The sequence below is a fragment of the Echiichthys vipera genome (assembly GCF_963691815.1).
Source record: "Echiichthys vipera genome assembly, chromosome: 9".
In the NCBI taxonomy this organism is placed as follows: domain Eukaryota; kingdom Metazoa; phylum Chordata; class Actinopteri; order Perciformes; family Trachinidae; genus Echiichthys; species Echiichthys vipera.
This window is the reverse complement of record NC_139834.1, coordinates 720,056-733,268: the sequence shown is the minus strand read 5'-3', so window position 1 is coordinate 733,268 and position 13,213 is coordinate 720,056. Positions and strand designations below refer to the sequence as shown.

General features: G+C 50.9%; 1 protein-coding gene across 1 annotated transcript in view; it reads right to left on the bottom strand.

Annotated features, from left to right (window-relative positions):
• Positions 1-13,213, bottom strand: part of prkcz (protein kinase C, zeta) — a gene marked incomplete at its 5' end in the record, with an annotated part of 84,164 nt that overhangs the window by 47,337 nt on the left and 23,614 nt on the right. The gene's annotated exons all lie outside the window — the stretch shown is intronic.

Below are 13,213 nucleotides of genomic sequence, written 5' to 3'. Positions count from 1 at the left end.
TGAGCCCAGCAGTGACTGACACAGCTCATGTGTCCTGCAGGCCACTACATGTGAAGTGCAGGGAACATGACCTGACCTGTACTCTTTTAGGGCGCACTCCCACTGTGCCTCCGTCCCGTGCCCCAGGACGTGTCACAGCTAAAGTCTGGTTCCTTTGACCAGTGTGAGTGCAACCGTACCACGTCTAGGAGCGGCACGCTTGCCGTCCACGGCCCGTTTGGGAGATGTGGGCTTTAGTAAAGCACGTTTGCACGTGTACGAGCACGAGGCCTACGGCGGCTCTGAGGTCATTTCCTGTGCGCCTGTTGGGACGTAGAAAAAAGAAGGAGGGACCATGCGCGGACATTTCAAACAATGGCGGTGAAAGGTTCACGTTGGTGTGATGCGGAGGTGGAGTGTTTACTGCAGATTTGGTCGATGAAAAGATTCAAAAACAGTCGACAAGACGCACAAAAACTCCGAGGTCTACGGAAAGATCTGGAAACAAAGCCACGCATCACCATGACGTCATCAATGCGTGTGACGTGTTACGGCGTGATGACGTATAGGCAGCAAGAAGCATTCTCCGAGGCCCAGGTAGTGTGAGTACAAACAGGCCTGGAGGGGGGGACAAGGACCCTAAAGCACGGGGCACGGGACGGAGGCACAGTGGGAGGGCGCCCTTAGACTGCGGCAGTTCATCGATTGGTGGATCATCCACCAGTGCTGCTGTTCTCGCTCTGTGTGGGTCTGTTTGAGAAGATTTTGGATCAGGTCAAATGCACACGGAGTCGATTCCATGAGCTCCGGGTACTTGGATCCTATTCTGAAGGCCTCGCTCAGAGCCGCGTCTGTCGGTCCTGAGGGATCAGACCGCTCTCGGCACAGGTGTGAACTCACCCAGGACACAGTGGGACCAGATCTCTCAGGACACGTTCAGAGTTTGTCTGAGCCCCAGTGACTGTCAGAAGACTATGATCTTATCTTTAGCTTCATAAAATGTACTTCCATTTCCTGCATGCACGCGTCCTTCATGTATATATGTATGTTCACAGTGTTACAGTTGTTTTCTGCCACGTTATTAAAGCACGGTGCGACTCCTTTCAGATTCAGGCTCACACACACACCCCTCAGCCTGTAAAGTGCATGATTTATGACACCGCGACATAAACGAAAGAGCAAAATACAAAAGGAAAGATGTTTCCATATCACACGGACCTACTGCAGACAGACATCCTTACTTTTATGTACATTAAAAACACCTGCAGCTCCAAACATACTGCACACAAACTGCATCTGTGAGAGAGATGAATGAAGTCCATCATCACACACAGACCAACTGCAGACTCTCTGCGCGTGAATGGAAATGACGTAAGTGTTTGTTTACACACAGAGCCGCGGATGGAGGTCAGATGGGCACACGCACGGAGAGCTGTCCGTTTAAAACCAGGTGAAAAGAAGCTCAAAGAAGTTTCAAAGAGCAGAGCGAGCTTTAAATAACAACACATGCTCGACTTCACTCACGTCCTCAGGTGCACCCGGAGCACGTCTTTGGATGATGTCAGTGTGTGTGAAGTGTCACACACAGAATTAGAAGATTTTGCTGCAGGGAAGTGACAGATGTTTACTGCACAGAGCCAAATGCGTGCAGGAGAGTGCACTAATGTTGAATCTAAGGGGAGATAAGAGCATAAATGAGCCAGGAGTGATTTGGTGACGGCTGGTAACTTCTCTTCAAAGTCACTTCCTGCTGCCCGGCCAGTCAACGTCAACGCCACAGCTAAAGATAAGCAGCAGTGGGATCTCCCAGCCTCTCCTGTTCTTTCACCCATAACACTCAGATGATCCATCCCCACACACACACACAGTGACAGCCTGTGACTCCCCCTCTGGTCACAGCAGATGTTACTGCAAACTGCATCCAATTAAAAGAGTATTTGTGCACCGGGGGGGCGCGGATCAGTTCTTGTTTACGTCCTGCAGGGATGGTCCTCCCAGCCCGGACCTGTTTGGGACCTGAATCCTGCCTCAGACATGTGCCTGCACTAACCACTGGACCAGCACGCCGTCACAGAGCTGACCTATTACAACACGCCCTCTGGAGAACGAGGAGCGTTGCATTGCCCCAGTTTTCTGCCAAAGTGCCCGATGAGAGAGAGAAAGACGCAGAGTGAAGGTGCCGCAGCAGACAAGTCAAACAGTTTCTCAGAGGATGAATCAAAAGACAATACTTCACCTCCGGATGCAAAGGCCAACGCACACAGTCCTGCCATTCTGTCCGCGGAGGGTTTAAAGAGCAGCAGCCTGCTGGAGCCGCGCCGGAGCTACTGTGGGGGGCCGTGGAGCAGGAGAGCAGGGTGGTACTGCCAAATCTCTCCAGGACAGGACATTTACGAGGGCTTGACTCATTTCCAGACATTGTTCCTCTCGCTCGCAGGAAAGTCACAGCACACAAGTTGCTACCAACAACCGCCGCCCCTCCCTTAAATACCCTCCACTAAAGAAAGGCTCCAAGTCACTGTACTGTGTGTTTGCAGTGAGCTGCTGAGGAATCAGGAGCAATCAGCTGTGTGTGGGACTAACCATGTTCCTGTCAGGGGTTTGGAGATAAGTCAAAGTTCATGTACTTTGTGCACACTTCCAGAGACGCTGAGAGGGACGACTGAACCACCCCGAGGCGTTTGCAGACAGACGTGGAGCTCTGTGATAGGGGCTCAGGAGCGGCGTGACTAACTCTCTTAGTTTGACTTCTAATTAAAGCCTTGATTCAATTGTCTTTGCAATCAGCGTGTTCCAGATAACGAGGGAGACGTTTCAAAGTGCGTGAAATCACAGAAGACGTCCAATTTCAAAGTCGTCTTCACGGAAAATTGGATCCGGATTTAGACGCCATGTAAAGTTTGATGAGGACTGAAGGTTCCTCTGGAGGGGGGGGGGGGGGGGGGGGTAGACGTGGGTACAGTCAGAGAGTGTGGGATCACTGAGGCTGAACACAAGTCACTGTCACATGCTGATGAGTCAGGCGCTGGAGGTGACACCATGGCAACAGATCTATTACGGTGTCAGCCCTGCGTCCATGTCCGCCCGCTGAGAGCCAGAGCCAGAGCCGGGGTGTGGAGGAGGACACACCGTCAGGGTTTATGTCTCTAACGAGGCCGATACACAAACACACGAGTCACATGCATTCACTATTGTTGTTTAGAGCTCTACTCTTTAGAATGATTGTTTGTCTTTACCCCTTATCACGTAAAGTAGGTCACTATTAATGATCCCAGTGTCATTTGTCTTGTTTACTTAAAACATCTAAAAAAAACAAAACTAGTGCTCGACACTGCCTCCACGATTTCAGGTGTTACTGCAGCGCTTGCTCCGTATGCATCCGTGCATCCGTCAGCTTTCAGGATACGGACAGAAATACGGAGGAAATGTACGCAGAGGACGCACAGAAGGCTGTGTCTGCGTCTAACGCAGAGCAGGAAGGAGCCTTTAGGGCAGGGGTGTCAAACTCAGGCCCGTGGGCCAAATCTGGCCCGTGGTGTGATTATATCTGTCCCCTAAGATCATATCCAGGTTCTCTGAGAGCTGGCCGTGAGTATAAAGCACATCCACGTTCACACACATGAGCATCCATGCTACCAGTCTCTGCAGACACACTGAATCCACCCCTCCCCAAAAACGACCCAAAGAAAGATGGAGGACAGGAGCTTTCAGCAGATGATCTGTGTGTGAAGGTAAAGAGCTGTTCGTCACCGTGGCTGTAACCAAAGAATCAAACAGAAGAAACACCACGACAAGAACAAGGAGCTGCACTGGAAAGGGTCAACGTTACACATCTGGAGAGAAGGAAACATGCAACATATGTTGAGTTTGGGACCAAACTTTGTCCCAGTTTTTAAATGTGGCCCACTGTGAATTGGAGTTTGACACCGCTGGGATGAAGGAGGGGGGACAGTGTCACACTGTAAGTGACAGAAGTCCTCACAGTATCTCATCAGGTTTGAGGAGGACACCTGTGTTCAGCTGCATGAATCTGAGGATACGATATGGATCACGGTTCAGGGGTTAAGATTCAATGTTTTACCAACAGCTGTCTTGGATCATCATACAGGGGGCATGTCTGTAAAGGCTCGTAGGTGCCCGTAGAACCCGTTTTCATTCACGTACCAACGGATTCATTAGGTCGTCACTGTTGGCTGATATCGCCGCCCCCTCCTGCAGGTCTCAGAGGGTATTCACAAATCAAGACGGTGTTTGGAGAACCGATACAGCATCACAGTACTCCCACCTACACCTCTAATGTACACAAAAGCCTGCTGATCTTTACGTACGCCAGAGAAACTCTGAGTGTTTTAGAGTGAAGCCACTTGGCAGAAGTTTGTAATTTACAGTACGAATGGAGAGCCTAAGTGTGTGTGTGTGTGTGTGTGTGTGTGTGTGTGTGTGTGTGTGTGTGTGTGTGTGTGTGTGACAGGCCTGTGTTAGTGTCATTGATTGATCATGTCCTAAATTACTTTGCATTTGAGTTCAACAGCCCGGTGCCACGGGCTCAAACTGGCAACTGTTTCCATCCCTGCTCATCGTCTCTTACACACACACACACACACACACACACAAACACACACACACACACACAAACAAACACACACACACACACACACACACAATAAAAGCCGTGCATTGATCTGGGAGAGCTGGTCTCATCAGAACTGTTGTATAATAAGCTGGAACGATGCACCACTCATCTATGAACCTGTGTTTCCACTGATGTGTGGACGACACCTTCACACACACACACACACACACACACACACACACACACACACACACACACACACACACACACACACACACACACACACACACACACACACACACACACACACACACACACACACACACACACACACACACACACACACACACACACACACACACACACACACACACACACACATATTTGTGTCGTGCCTCAAACAACCATGTTTCAGTCCATCAATTTAATCCGACCACTGAACATTTAAAGGGCCAGCGTACTGCGTGTTCAGAACTGGCCCATTGCTTGGTATCAGGGATGAGTGGTCTCTCAAGAACCACTCATCCGATCCACTTCACACTCGACGCTGCACTTCCTGTGATCTTCAGCCGTGCTCCTGCCAGGGACGGAGTGGATCGGATGAACGGTTCTTGAGATATGTGAAGGACACTCATACCTGACACACACACAGACACAGACACACACGGATGCATCGCTTTAAAGTTAGATCATGTGATTTGCTTCTTAAAGCTGCGGTCGACATGTGGCCTGTCTGCAGACGCACGCTCCTGAAGTGACCTGCGTGAGCAGCTGATCACTGATGACATCACAACACGTAAACGGTGTTTACGGAAGAGAACACGGCAACGGCAACAGGTGTTTTGGACTTTAAGGTTAACGCTAAGAACTATGCGTCCACTGGTCGCTTGCTTCACTGTGTCCTCCATCCTGTCCTGTGTGTGTGTGTGTGTGTGTGTGTGTGTGTGTGTGTGTGTGTGTGTGTGTGTGTGTGTGTGTGCATTTAAGAGGGGAACATATTGGGGACAGACTAGAAGTCAAGAGGTGAGTGTGTTTCAAAAGAGCAAAATAAATAAATAAATAGTGTCTCACACTCTCCCACACACACTAACACACACACACACACACACAGTGACCATGAACAGGCTCAGCTGCAGTTACACCTCACAGCCACAGAGGGCGCTGGAAACAAGGAATCTCAAATCTAACGGAGTAAAACTAACGATTTTATTCGTTTCTGACTAAAACTACGTCTTTGATCTGTGATGCGATGAAATTACAGCTTCACAAAATGTACGGTGAAGTCACTCCACTGTGTTTTAGTGTCGCCTACATGGAGGAGGACATGATCACATGATCTAAGCGCGGACAAACAGAGGGGGTTCAGTTAAGCTGCAGCTGCTGATGTGAGGATGGAGGACGCTCACACATCAGTCACTGTGCAAACGGACCCAGAGGACAACGGATCCAGTTCACGCTCTGCATGCATTCACACTGTGGGTGCACGCAAGAAGACAGTGCAGCCGCTTCAACGTAGGATTCAGCGTGACCGGTATTAAACAGAGAAAGCTGGTTCATCAAAGTGACCTACTTCCATCACGGCTGGATTAAACACTGATGATAAAGGGCGACCCAGCCCAGCCCAGCTCAGCTCAGCCCAGCTCAGCTCAGCTCAGCTCCCATGCAGCCTGTCTAGAGCCTGACCCGCTCTCTGTGCGTCCGCAGACCTCAGGTGACCTGACACAGAACCCCCAGATCTCCTACCTTTGACTCGCAGGTAGAAAAGCAGCGTGAGCAGCATCCCTCCTGCCGACTGGCACCGCTCGCTCGCTCTGCTTCACAGCCTGGATCTCACGGTGTTCTCCTGCACCTCCTCCGCTGCTCCTCTCCTCATCCTGCCTCTCTCCTCCTCCTCCTCCTCCTCCTCCTGCTGCTGCTCTGTGTCGCTCTCTCTCCCCTCCCTGTTTGCTTTCAGGCTTCTTCACTTCATCTTCTTACGCTACACGCGCTTCAGTCGTGCACGTTGGAGGAGGTTTACGCACACACGCACACGTCCTCTGTGTGCGTATGCATCAAATGTCTCCCACCTCCTCAGCAGGGAACGAACCACATGATTGAGGCTTTGCTTTTGTCATGACTGCCGTCTGCCCCACGGTGCAGTTGCACGGTTTCACCCACAAGATGGCAGAAATACACCGCAGCGTCCTCTGCACACAACACATTCAGACCTAAATTTAAAGCTCCTGGACTATTTTTAGTGGCTGTGCTGCGTCTGTTGGAGCCCGTCCTGCACGACAGCGACACTTCCTCAGAGCCTCTCTCTCTCTACATGGGAAGACTGAGCTCTGTGTGTCACTGTGCATCACCTTGAGACAGGCTGTGTAACGTTATGCTGCCCTGTCTACAGTCAGCCAGAGGTAATGAGCTGTATATGTCAACCACCAACCAAGTCCAGACCTACTTCCACCAACGACTGGACCTGGACCAGGACCAGGACCAGGACCGGGCTGGGACTGGACCAGCACTAAACAAGTCCAGACCTACTTCTACCAACGACTGGACCAGGACCAGGACCAGGACCAGCACTAACCAAGTCCAGACCTTCTTCCACCAACCAACAAAGCCACGCATCGCCATGACGTCATCAATGCGTGTGACGTGTTACGGCGTGATGACGTATAGGCAGCAAGAAGCATTCTCCGAGGCCCAGGTAGTGTGAGTACAAACGGGCCTGGAGGGGGGGACAAGGACCCTAAAGCACGGGGCACAGTACAGTGTGAGTGTGACGTAGTCCCCAGTCTGACGACGACATACCTGTGGACTAAAACCTGCATCACACTATCCTTTAAATAAAGGACACATCAACACATTGGCAAGTGTCTTTTAGTCCGGCCCTGACTCTGTTCCACATGCTCACGTCTCTGTTACTCCACGGTTGATGAGACGGACAGAGAGCGAGCGCTGTTTGGACACGTCTGTCAGATATGAGCTGCAGAAACAACAGCATGTGTGTGTTTGTCCAGTTTAGAGGTCACTTAGAAACAGCGTCTCCATTACTCAGCGTGTCCACCAGAGAGCACAGACTCGCTGCGTTTCACTTAAACGTCCTGCTCAGTGTTTATCTGGAGCATAACTCTTAAAAGAATATATTATAAGTGACGTGTGTTTGTGTAACTATCACCATTTTTTAACTAAACCCGTGTTATTAAGGCTCCATTTATGCCACAAAGCACAAAAACCCTTCCTGACTTCGACGACGGGATGATTAAAAACCATAAATTCCACCTTAAAGAACCTTTGATTGTCTCAGGCGAGCGCGCCCAGAGCTCTCCCTCTCCCAGACACACACACACACACACACACACACACACTTGGACACGTTAACGTCCGTCCTTCCCTGCCGCTGTTGCAACACGGAGGAGGTTGTGCAAACATTGCCTGCATTCCTTCCCGGTGAGGCTGCAGACTGTTCTCCAGGCCGGACCCGAGCCTTTATCAGAGCAACCTTCAAGACGTGTTTCCTTTATCAGCCGCGCCAGGAGCCGGCGTGGAGCTCAGCCGTGCCAGGAGCCGGCGTGGAGCTCAGCCGTGCCAGGAGCCGGCGTGGAGCTCAGCCGCTCGCTCTCTCTGGATCAACACACGAGGGAAACACGAGTCGACTGGTTTCAAAGAGAGGAAACGTGGAGATCGTCTCAATTACTGTGATTTCAGCTCGACTCTGTGTTTATGTTTTAGATCTCTTTCAGATCGTCCGTGTTCAGCCAGGGCGTCACGCATTCCCAGTTTATCGTACATGATTCAACAAGAGAAGCACGGATCCGATACCCGGTTCTGATCAGCTCTGATATTATATCTCCTGGATCAGATATTGGATGAATGAGGCCGATCCGGTCATTTCTTTTTTTAATAACACCTACGTAGCTGTAGTGGCAGTAGCTCAGTCCATAGGTGACTCTGCTGGGAACCAAAGGGTCGTCCGCTCGAGTCCCTGTGTGCACCATGAATGGAGCGTGGACTTGTGGCTGCAGAGGTGCCAGCTCATCTCCTGGGCACTGCCGAGGTGCAGTTGAGCAAAGCACAGAACCCCCAACTGCTCGGGGCGCTGATCCATTGGCAGCCCCCTCGCTCTGACATCTCTCCTTAATTGCAGGTTATAGGTTATTATACACAGCCATCCGGTCACTTCTGTTTATTATACTCCACATTTCCAAGCCGCGTCTCAACCTTTTTCTACGTTCTGCGTAAGCTCTGAAAAGGCAACCTGACGTCTGTGAACGGCATCTCCAGCGCTCTAAAGAGGTGTTCAAATCCCTCTTTGGGCGCCATGTTAACGGCGAGAAGATTCTACGTATTCAGCCTTTAACGTTTGGCTCAATACTAACGACCTGACTAAGTCTCAGCTTTCCTCCTCTCAGTAAAGAGCTGTGATGGTCTGAACCCTGACAGGCACAGATCTGGAGCTGCGTTATAGAAGAAAATCAGAAACAAAGAATATGAAGGTGACCTGTCGGGCGTGTGGTGCACGGAGCAGAGGAACGCAGGGTGAAAGACACACGTGACAACACTGTGTGTGCAGAAAGAAAACAGTGTTGAGGGGGAGGAAGAGAGAGATGAGGGGGGTTAAATAAGAAAGAGGGAGAGAGAGATAAAGGGGGGACGCCAGCGGGAGGCTGCTGAAACCAGGCCATCCGCTCTGCCACAGAAAGTTAGCAGCACTCGAATACAAGTACGCTCGATTTAGCAACTTAGCAGAGCGCTCTCTCTCTGTCTGGCACGTAGCCTCACTGAGGCGAGCTCCAGCGACACCACTGTTGTGTGGCTTGTTGGTGCCGGCTGAAGTGGCCGCCCGCAGGGAGCGTTATGCAAGAGAGCAGCCTTTTGTGGATTAGCTTCTGAGCAGATGTGCTCCAGGGAGAAGCTATTCAGCGCAGGGGTTCAGGAGTGGGACACGGCAACCACCCCACACCCAGATGCACAGCAGACTGAGGGCGCCCTCCCACTGTTCCTCCGTCCCGTGCCCCGTGCTTTAGGGTCCTTGTCCCCCCCTCCAGGCCCGTTTGTACTCACACTACCTGGGCCTCGGAGAATGCTTCTTGCTGCCTATACGTCATCACGCCGTAACACGTCACACGCATTGATGACGTCATGGCGATGCGTGGCTTTGTTTCCAGATCTTTCCGTAGACCTCGGAGTTTTTGTGCGTCTTGTCGACTGTTTTTGAATCTTTTCATCGACCAAATCTGCAGTAAACACTCCACCTCCGCATCACACCAACGTGAACCTTTCACCGCCATTGTTTGAAATGTCCGCGCATGGTCCCTCCTTCTTTTTTCTACGTCCCAACAGGCGCACAGGAAATGACCTCAGAGCCGCCGTAGGCCTCGTGCTCGTACACGTGCGCACGCTCGTGCTCGTACACGTGCAAACGTGCTTTACTAAAGCCCACCTCTCCCAAACGGGCCGTGGACGGCAAGCTGGCCGCAGTTATGCGCGTAGTGGGTGCACTCACACTGGTCAAACGCACTTGGCTTGACCTGAAAAACCTGTTTTGGCCTTGGTGCAGAAGGACAGTGTGAGTGCGCCCTGAGAGGCACGGTTGAGCTGAATAAAACTCTGTGTTATGTTGTGATTTCTGTCCAGATCGAGCAACGACTCGTCAATCAATCCTCAGTGCTTTGTCGATGAAGTGTCAGTGTGTCCGTAACCATCAACTACGATCACTATCACTATAAAATGACCCTGAAGGCCCTCGGGTTCTCGTGTTTGCTGTTTCTTTATGTGTCATTTAGTTCACAGACACAACGATTTATCACAGAGTTTCTCTTCATGCTGGATGATCTTTAGATTCATGCATGTAGTCCTTCACATGCCACGCCTGGCTCCAGTGGAATCCTTCAGTCTTTTACAGCTAAATACACATTCATGCATCCAAAGGTCAAATCCTCAACTCTGTACTTTCTCCTGTTCCTGCCCAGAAAATGCATAAAGTCCATAAAAGTGTGTTTTAAGAAGTGATTTAACACAAGTTACTGATTCGGAAAGTCTTATCTCCTTGTTCCAAAGCCCAGGTGCTCTAACAGTCAGAAGAGCCCCGCCCGAGGATCTAAGGTCGCACTCCCACTGTGCCTCCGTCCCGTGCCCCAGCGCGTTTCAGGCTAAAGTCTGGTTCCTTTGACCAGTGTGAGTGCAACCGTACCGTGCCTGGGCGCAGAACAGTTGTACTCGCACTGGTCCAACGAACTAGACTTTAGCCGTGAAGCGTGCACGGTAGGAACGGACAGTGTGAGGCTTCCACGGATGAGATGAGCAGCTGTGGAGCACGCCGCTGTTATTAGATTGGTTATTAAAAGTTCTCTGACTTCTGGAAACTTTCCTAATTGTTTCAAAGATGCAACGATTCGACCGCTTCTGCACTAACCTCATCTAGAGCTCAGTAATCACAGAGCGATCTGTAAGTGATCATCACAAAGTGCTGGAGTAAGTCATTCCAACTCGATGAATCTCTTATGAACAATCGGGGGTTGTGTGGATCGTCCGACTTTCTGAGTCAGAGATTCGACCTCGGGTTACGACTCGGAGCTTGGAAATCCCGACTTCAGAGTACAACTGGAACGCACTGTTATGACCCACAGAGCACGGGCGGACGCAAAGTCCGATAGCAACCCGGGAAAGCTCTAGGTCTGTTAAGGGGATGAGAACTCGAGATACGGTGTTTACATGAGTCCGACCTGAACCTGAATATCACCGGGTTTTTATCTCTTCTCTGCCGCTCGCCTGGATTTGCACTCACGCTGCAGCGGCTTGGACGACTCAGTTTCCATGCAGATGTGCAGGATTGTTTGGTGCCTGCAGTGTGTTCGTGTGTGTAGAAGAGACAGGAGCACACACACAGAGAGAGAGAGAGAGAGAGGGGAGCATAAAACAGCGGCGTCGGATGCCAGGACTGGATCCCGTGATTGGGTCCGTAAATAATAAACCTCACTGTCATCGGACAGCTTGTGAGTTGTTGTTGATATTAAACAGGGACAGGAAGAACGTCAGCGTCCTGATTCATTTACAGCATCTCAGTGTGAATGTTTGACGCCGTGTACCGGCATCAAACCACCGCGCCGCTTGTTTTCACTGCTGTGTCTTTGCCTGTAGTTAAAATATAACGAGGTGTGACGTCTCCACCATCGATGTGAGTCACCTCAGTGCAGAAATGGGTGTTTCTAATCTATCTGCGTTCTTCTATCGGCTCCACAACTGAACATCTTTGCAGTTTTGTGCTGTGACCAGTGGAAACGTGGCTCTGTGTTCGGATGTTGGTCCGTCGCAGAGATGCCAGACGGTGTTCAGGGAGGTTCCCGGGCCTCTCCAAGCGTTCTGGAGAAGCCCAGGACCCTGTAAACAAACGTGAACCAATGACAAAGGTGGAGAACAGAACGCATACACGTATAACAGTCCTGTAAGTGCACAGTGTACCGGTGTCTGTCTGATCAATATGAGGTCATTAATCCTGATGTTTGTTCCTTTGGATCAAATCTCATCAGAGCATCAACAGAAACATGCAGGTGTCGACTCATGACTGGGTCAGTGTGACACCTCTGCATGTCTCTTTGCTAATGAGGCGCGCTCCCTGTGCACACCTGCAGAATGAGTCCGCCTGAGGAGCTCTGTTTGTGATCTAGTCCCTGGGCGACCGTGTTGGGGCTCAGGTAAAACCAAATGAAGCAGTGTAGAGGTCGCAGCACCTCTTTACTTAGAGTTCACTCCCACTGGAGCAACTTTACTCAACCATCAGGAAATAGTTTGTGCAGTGGAGGTCAACAATAAATGTCCACAAATGTCAACACTGTAGATCTCAAGCAGGGGTTCGTTGAGCCCCTGGGGTCCTTAAGGGAGTTCTGGAGGGTCCCCAGAAAAATGGGGGGGAGTCCAGTGTGAGTTATGTCGTACTCACACTGTCCTTTTGGCCGCGGCCAAAACCGGTTTTTCAGCTAAAGCCTAGTACCTTTAAGCAGTGTGAGTGCACCCGCTCCGCGCACAACTGCGGCCAGCGGACCGTCCACGGCCCGCTTGAAAGAGGTGGGCTTTAGCGGAGCCGTTTGCACATGTACGAGCACGAGCGTGCGCACGTGTACGAGCACGAGCCCTACGGCAGTAGCGTTATGTCCGCCTGTTCGGACATGTAAAAAGAAGGAGGGACCATGCGCGGACATTTAACAACAACAACAATGGCGGTGAAAGGCTCACGTTGGTGTGATGTGGAGGTGGAGTGTTTACTGCAGATTTGGTCGATGAAAAGATTCAAAAACAGTCGACAAGACGCACAAAAACTCAGAGGTCTGTGGAAAGATTTGTAAACAAAGCCACACAATCGCAATCAATGCGCGTGTTACGGCGTGATGGCGTATGGACAGCAAGAAGCATTGGCCGGCCCAGGTAGTGTGAGTACAAACGGGGCTGGGGCACCGGGGGGAGAGGGAGGGGGGACAAGTACCCTAAAGTCCGGGTCGCGGTACGGAAGGACAGTGTGAGTGCGCTGTAGAGTCATAAGAGTGACTATTGTCATCATTAGCTGTAGTTGACGACTACAGTTTACACTGAATCACTGTGATGTTGTGCTAACAACAACAATCACCTCCTGGTAGAAAACTGCCAGTTGGTTGAGATTGTGGAGACGTGACGTTTGCAGACTTG